The sequence below is a fragment of the Manduca sexta genome, unplaced genomic scaffold (assembly GCF_014839805.1).
Source record: "Manduca sexta isolate Smith_Timp_Sample1 unplaced genomic scaffold, JHU_Msex_v1.0 HiC_scaffold_63, whole genome shotgun sequence".
Classification (NCBI taxonomy): Eukaryota; Metazoa; Arthropoda; class Insecta; order Lepidoptera; family Sphingidae; genus Manduca; species Manduca sexta.
The window spans coordinates 340,212-348,727 of NW_023595440.1; the positions used below are offsets into that span (position 1 = coordinate 340,212).

Below are 8,516 nucleotides of genomic sequence, written 5' to 3' on the forward strand. Positions count from 1 at the left end.
CAAACACAGGACGGTCCCCTATTCAAAATAATCTATTATTACTATTAATACGGCCTATAGAAACGAAATCGCTCTTGCATTCCTGAGTCATGGTTGCACCAAGTAGATCCCATTATAGCTGTTGTATCTATTTCCGTCCCACTATGGCACCATGCCGGGTAACGGTGCCATAAAAACAGGCGCCTAATTAGAACGCGGAAGTACAAAATGGGACAGCCAGACCATAAACAATGGGCAATGCAATGTGATTTTTATGCATTGAGTGATATAATATAATATCAGCCCTGTATTGTATTTGTATTGTATTGTACTGTCCCACTGCTGCACGGGCCTCCTCTACTACTAAGAGGGATTAGGTATTAGTCCACCACGCTGTAGTGCGGGCAGACTTCACACACCCTCGAAAATTCCTAATAGACAATTTCTCAGGTACGCAGGTTTCCTCGCGATGTTTTCCTTCACCGTTAAAGCAAGCGATAATTCACAAAGAATACACACATATTTTTTTTACTAAAGTCAGAGGTGTGTTGAGATTTGAACCTGCGGACATTCGTCTCGGCAGTCCGTTCCACAACCAACTAGGCTGTCGCCGCATTTAGTGCATTGAGTGTATTAGAATAAAAACTTTTTAACAAAAAATAAAACTGCCTTCAAAACCTAAAAAAATATTTAACATTATCTATATACTAGTTCCTAATTTTGGAGTCGCTGCCTATTAGGAGTGGGCGCAAGGTGGGGATATTGCTCCATCTCTTTCTTTCGCACGCATTGTAATTCCCGATGACGTCACTAGCAAGTATTTTGTCCCAGTCTATTTATTGACACTAAGCCCTACTACCTAATTTCAATGGCTTATAACTTGTATATTTTTCACCAGATTTCAATTGTTTTATCTGTTTTAGAATTTATACGTCGTACATCTATCTATATATATAAAAATCAATTGCTGTTCGTTAGTCTCGCTAAAACTCGAGAACGGCTGAACCGATTTGGCTAATTTTGGTTTTGAATTAATTGTGGAAGTCCAGGGATGGAGTAAACGGTGACGAAGATAAATAATAAATAACGGAAAATACTAAAAACGACAATATAAGTTTTCAATACAAAATGTTCCTACCTGTCAAACATTTCATGTCTTTTCTCTTTTTAGAAATAAAGAACTGTAACATATATATAGATGTATTCAGAAATAAGTCTGTTTCATAGTTGTAATATGAGGTCCGATTTCTTTGGTTTATTTTGTTCAAATACAAAACATTTCAGAAATAAATAAAGTGTAAAATTGTCAGTGGGTTCTTAAAAATAGAAAATAAATAAATAAATTTCAAGACTATTATTAAAATCTATCATCAATTTGTTAGTGCGTGAGAACTTTATTTAATGTTATTGTCGCAAAATGCCACGGAGAAGATGACTTAGATCGTCGAAGTTAATCAAATGTGCGATAAGCTACCGCACGCGTAAACCGTACTCTCGACTAGCGAGAGACAGATAATTACGATTTCTGACACCTTTTATAAGTCAAAGAAAAGTAATCGGTGTACAAAAGAAAGTGTTTGAAAGGAAAATGCGATGGTCCATCAGAGCTGAAAGGAAGCTACCAAAAAACTACTGAGGCGAAACCAGCGCTGCTATAATGATAACGTACGTATTGGTATGGCAAAATTGCGTTCCACGATGAATAATAATAATAAATGTATGTAGGTGATACGAAGTTCACCGGGTCATCTAGTCTATATATATAATAATGAATCACTATTTCCCTTGGTGACGCCATCACGCGTGAACGACTGGACCGATTTCACTATTATTTTTTTGTTGTGTTTGTTATTGTCAGGAGAAGGTTGTTATGAAAGAAAGAATTCAAAACATTGAAAATTAGAAAATTTAAGAAAACTTAACGAATACATTAATATTATATAACTGTCAATTGTTTGAAATAACTGTCAGCGACTGACAGAATGCGCGCTGCAAATTCATAGTTAAGACGGGACAACGTCTGTCGGGTCAGCAAGTATTTTATAAAAGTTATAATAAAAAATGTAGATAAATTTAGTTAAAAATAAAAACGGAATACCCAGAATTAACATATGCTTTGAAGTGTTAGATACCATTTACAGCTTCGTACTTGTGCAAATTGACATTTTCATCAATGGTCCAAATAAAAAATGAGCAGCCAAATCGCTTCAATTTGGAAAATTTGTTTCTAAAAATAGCAAAAATGGACCCACGATTTGAGGAAAAGAAAAACAAGTACAACTTTTGCATTAATATGGATACTCCTAAGTTTTTTGTTAATTTTTTAACAAACAATCATTGTATCCTTTAGTTAGCATACTAATATTATAAATGCAAGGATGTAAGTATAATACAAAGTATGTAAGGATGGATGTATGTATGTATGTTTGTTCCTCTTTCACGAAAAAACTACTGAACGGATTTGGATAAAACTTTACAGTAATATTGGTTATACATGATAATAACACATAGGCTACAATTTATAATGGTTTTGCGTAATTTGGTCATAATATAACGATACATATCAAGTAAGTTGGAAAAAATTTGCTATCTTGGCGTACGCTGCGCAAACCGTTGGAGTTAGACAAAGATGATGTACCGTAGGATTGTTTGTCTTAAATAGTTCTAAAGAAAAGTCCGCGACAGCATATATCTACCTTTTATATGGAACCCACTATGGCCAAAATAGTGAGCCATAAATATAATTAAATCAGATTCTTTTTTTAGCGGGACTTTATCCCGGAAAACTCATTCACGCGGGAGAAGCCCCGAGCATAACCTAGTTTTTTAAAAAAACTATTTTTTTTATTATTTAGACCCCCCAGGGGGTCGCGACCCACACGCTGGAGATCACTGATGTATATATCTACTTCTATACTGATTAGTGTTGCCAGACGTTCCATATTTTAGGCACAGTTTAAAATGTCGGCGGGACATACTCTGTCCCGTAAATCAATCGATCTACGATTGACAAGTACGCACGCAACGTTCGCATTTTCGGATACATCAATACGACTCGGTTTTGAATAAATTTAATAAAAAGCGAGTTGATACCTGCTTTTAATTACGATTATAATAGGGGACCGGACAGGTATTACCAAAAAATCTGAAATTCAGTTTAAAGTAAAGTTTGTAATATTAAAAATATTATCTCGTATTTGTTTTTGTAAAAGAGTTGTGATTTGTATTTTTAAATCAATAAATAAAATACAATAATTATAATATTTTTAGTCTATTCTTTACGGCAAATGAAACACCAATCACGGCGCATGACGTCACACGTGGGTAAAATGTAAACAAACAGACGTCATCTGGATGTCATACCGCGTTGTGTTATTTTAATGCTTTAAAATAAATCGATGAATATTTCAATTAATTAAATCATTTGTACACCCAGGGAGGTTATGGTTATGAGATGTATTTATTTATGTTTTAGCTGCCACATGATATGGAATAGAATATTTATTTATATAGAATTCTGGTTGCTACACAGTAACCTGAGATTGCCTGAGATTAACACGGTCTATGCAGTGTTGCCAGATCATAATTTCTCTTTACCCCAGGATTATTTAGAATTTAAAATTTTACCCTTAAACCAATCATAAATAATTCGGTATAATACTTTTTTTTTCTATATCCTTATCTATGCAGACGCCATTTCTTTCTTCACTTCCACTTCAATAATTATTAATTTAATTATCTCATTTTATTAGGAACAACTAGCTGTACACGAAAATTGTATTGAATAAAAAATTATAATTGTTTCATGGCCTACAATTTTTTTAGGAAACATCTTTCTCTAAGCTCAATATTTATTACAATACCGTGAAACAATAGCTTTAATACCTTAACTCGTAGAATTACCCCAAAAAGTACCATAAAAAAAATATCCTGCTGATTCAGTTTTACCCTAAATCTAGGGTAAATAACCCTAATCTGGCAATATTGAATCACTGTTTAAATGACAAGACTTGTCAAGTTGCTTTATCCACGTATGACGTCACACGAGACGAAATGACATAATGTAGCGTTTGCGCGGGAATTATAGCTATTTAACATTTAGGCATGGTTTTATGTACTTTTTAAGCTTTATTTGTGCAAAATACTATTTTTCTTGGCTATTTATATCCACAATGATCAATTTAAAACACCTTCTGAAAATTTGTCCGGTCCCCTATTGTACTGATCGTTACAAATATGTTAAAACTGTTTTGATCCTCGGAAAAATATTAAAAAATACTAAAAAAATGTCACAAAATAATTTTGTTTATTTGTCCCGGGAAAAAATCAGAAATCCCGTATTTTTTGTCCATTTAAGTATTAGTCCCTTTTAGCAACTGAATGCTTGACATGGTAGCCGGGTAACATGACATTCACATGACATTGCATGACAGTTACGCGTGTCACAGGAATTATAACCTTATTATTTACATAATAGGCTGAAAAATTAAAAAATTCTGGCAACTCTGCTACTGATATACTTACTTCTTCCACTTGGCTGAGGGAGGAGCGGCTACCCCATTCGTCCAAGGTGTCCCTTTCACCTGCAAAATATGATCAGATTAACAGTTCTGCCATAAAACAATTGAAAGAATGAAAGAAAAATTCTATTCACAAATGATAGTCATATTATCAAGGTCAAGACAGACTAAAAATTTATTACAATAATAAATCTAATTACAAAAGATAAAATATGTTATTAAAAAACAAAATCAATTTTCCTCACAATGTAAATTAAATAACACACGATAATGTGTGTCGTTTGCATATATTGGCTATTTGTTTATTTATTTATTATACACAAGAACATCAACAGTTTACACATACAACTAATATTGGCTTATTAAATATATTTTGTTTTTGTATTATTTTATATTTTTAAAATTGTGTTCTTTCCCTTTTTTTACACAGTTCATTCCAAGTTAAAGTTTGTGAAAATATTTAATTTTAGTTTTAGATTTAGAATTAATACATTTGTTTTGAATCTCAACTCTTTAAATACTTAGTAGTACTTGTATGTGTTTTGTTTTAATTGCCATTAGAATGTATGTGTATTATTTTGCAAATTATTCTTTTTTATCACAAATAGTGCATGTTGTGACTGCCTTAAGAAGGTGTTACTCTTATATTTTATAATATTGTTTTTCTTTTATTTAGCGTAAGCAACATTGTTACAACTACTGGCTGTCCTAAATAAATAAATAAAATAAATATCAGTCTTTATAAAATTATCAGTTTTAAGTAACCTCAACCCAGTCCTGTGGGCATCATGTTTTCAATTAACCTCCTGGCCATTGAGTGTGGAGGACAGGTCACTATTTAGAAATGTGTGTGTCTATTTCTGCTTTCAAGCAGTGTGGAGTCACTGTTGCGTTCCCGTTTAACATTGTAGCCAGTGTGACTACTGGACTTAATTTAACATCTCATGTCTCAGACGAGCGCAGTGGAATACCAAACACTTTGTAATTCAAGGTGTTGGTATCTACTGTTTATGGGCAGTCATTATCATCGAGTGAACTACAAGCTCGTCTCATAATCCAAAGCTATAAAAAATATATTTCTGCCCAGAGTCAATTCTTGTGCGTCAATCTTCACATTGAATGCACGCCCATGCACGGGGGACATTTATCGTAGCTCTAGACATACAGTTCAGTGTGTATACCTCACGTTTGCCAATTCACATTAAAGCCTAACAGGGCGTAAGAATATTTCCTGGTCTGCCCTCCTCCCATTCTAAGTTCTTATCGTCCCCCCACTTCCTTCCCAGCTACTCTCTCAACTATCCTCAAGACTCCCGCAGTCACTAAGCCGAGGCATTCCAGTATACCATTCAGAGATGGCGGCGATAGCCTAGTTGGGTGTAGAACGGACTGCCAAGATGAATGTCTGCAGGTTCAAATCCCAAACACACCTCTGACTTTTCCAAAATCATGTGTGTATTCTTTGTGAATTATCGTTCGCTTTTACGGTGAAGGAAAACATCATGAGGAAACCTGCACATGTGAGAAGTTCTCTATAGGAATTTCGAAGGTGTGTGAAGTCTGCCCGCACTACAGCGTGGTGGACTAAGGCCTAATCCCTCTAGTAGTAGAGGAGGCCCGTGCAGTAGTGGGACAGTATATACAGGGCTGATATTATTATTCAGAGGTTTCCTACAGTGTTGACTGGGGGGCGCGATAAGCGCGACTACACCGCTTTACCCCCACCATACACAAATACAGAAACCCGTTGCCAAAACTGTGATCATATCTTTCGGGCTAGAATCGGTCTGATAAGTCACCAGCGTAGGTTGTACTTCGCAACTTCTACTAACGCTACTTAATCATCTCATGTCAAGGAACTCAAAAAAAAATATTTTAAAATAAAAAAATATAATTTCAACTTACAGTAACTAGCCTCACTGCTGCCCTCCATGCTTCTCCTCTGCATATGCATGCCTAACATTAGTGTTTCCACCTGCAAAACAAATAAGTACTCATAAGAATTTGTCATTCCCCAAAATGTACATTTCAAGAGTACAACTTACCTTAAAATTCTATTAAACAACATTAACTAACAACGTGTAACGAACACTAAATCACTTATAAAGTAAGTTAATCACAACTAATTATATCTTGTTTAAAATAAACGAGTTAATTTACGATATTACAAAACCAAACGCCCACTCAGATATTTAAGGAATACTAAGTTTATAAAGCTTTAATCAGTCTATATTTAATTCCTAAATTACATATGGCACAGTAAAAGACACTTTTAATTCATAATTTACAGTAATTTCCCATTTTTTTATCTGAAAACTGAAGGAGTTCATTGTACCTACTGTTTACAATGTAAACTAGGTTCATACTGTTCAAGTTATATTATGCTTTGAGTATCAAGCTATATTGAAACTGGGATTCAATGGAAAATGTGTTATAAGTTGAGATTCTAATGTTTCAAAATAAATTGAAGTTGTCGTTAGAAAGGTCGACAGCCTGTAATGTCAAATCGATCCGATGGGATTTCGTTCAGAAACTTCCTTTTTTAAAAAAAAAAGGTATTATTAATGTAAAAAAAAACAAAACTATGGGACGGGAAATTATTTTATTGGAGAAATGATAAATAATTCTATTCTTTTTTATTCAAATATTATATTTTGTAAGTTATTTTTATTATTCGGAAATGTTGGATCATTCTTGGATAAAATAAATGATAATAGGTATATAGATGTTCCATTTTCAAAATATTTTCTAGTTATATTTTGGAGGTTAAAAAACTAAAACCATTTGCAGTCAAACGTTGCCTCGGCTTTGTTAATTTGCAAATTATTTTGTTTCCGAGTCAATATATAATATTCATGACATCGAAATTTTACCGGCAAGCCTGCTGATTATCACAGTCAGATGTAGAGCATAGACAAACTTTTCCAAACAAGTTTTTGAAGGCTGTACTTAGTGTTTATGACTGGTCCACATCAAACATTAAACCCTCAGAACAAGAACAAGCATGAAATGCCAACCATTCTATTAAAATTTCTTGTTTACAGGTATCTAGTCTTGGTAACCCCCGCCCTCTGGGAGCAATTTCTTGTGAACTCAGTCTCCACACCTAATGCACGCCCATGCACAGAATTACCTGTGGCAACCCTAGGGCACACAGTTAAGTGTGTATACCTGATGGTTGGGAATTCGCATTTCCCCTTTTTTTACTCCTCCGCTCATCCTAGAGGGCTCCCACTCTTCCCTAATTTTTCCTTACTCTCTACCAAGCCCCTGCAATTGCTAATTCGAAGTATTTTAGTATCCAGTTCGTAGATTGCAGGAACGTCTACTTTAAAAAAAGAAAGTCGTGGCACCCATTCCATGAAACGCTACCGACTTACCACCTCACCTCATTGTTCAAGTAATTACTGGTGTAGGTAAGCGGCGATAGCCTAGTTGGGTGTGTAACGGACTGAAGACGAATGTCCACGGGTTCAAATCCCAAACACACCTTTGACTTTTCTAGCATTATGTGTGTATTCTTTGTGAATTATCGCTTGCTTTAACGGTGAAGGAAAACATCGTGAGGAGACCTAGGCTTGACTGCGGTCTCTATAGGAATTTTAAAGGTGTGTGAAGTCTACTAATCCGCACTAGGCCAGCGTGGATGATTAAAGCCTAATCCCTCTTAGCACAGTAAGCCCGTGCAGCAGTGGGACAGTATATAATAAAAGGCTGATATTGTTATTTAGGTATGTGAGAGGCCGTTTAAATACCACCGCGATGTCTCTTTCTACCGCCAAGCACCAGTGTGATTACACATTTGTTGAAGGAGATTGTAGCCAGCGTAATTCCTGACTATTATTAGACTTACCATAGCACGTTTTAGAGCGACAAGCGCGGTGGAGAGCCAGTGAAATGAAATGATTCATTTGAATCCGTAAAATGTTATACATTATTTAGATTCCGTCAATATTAACTCTACTACCAGTTCGTGCAGTTCTCACCAGAGAAGAACAGGCAAGAAACTCTGGTGTT

General features: G+C 35.0%; 1 long non-coding RNA gene across 1 annotated transcript; it reads right to left on the reverse strand.

The window, feature by feature from the left end:
* Nucleotides 1-4,347: 4,347 nt before the first annotated feature.
* Nucleotides 4,348-7,004, reverse strand: LOC119193523. The gene is made up of 3 exons (XR_005113975.1): nt 6,545-7,004; nt 6,405-6,474; nt 4,348-4,562 (listed from the first exon to the last, which is right to left on the reverse strand). It is a non-coding gene; the product is annotated as an uncharacterized LOC119193523 (long non-coding RNA).
* Nucleotides 7,005-8,516: the final 1,512 nt, after the last annotated feature.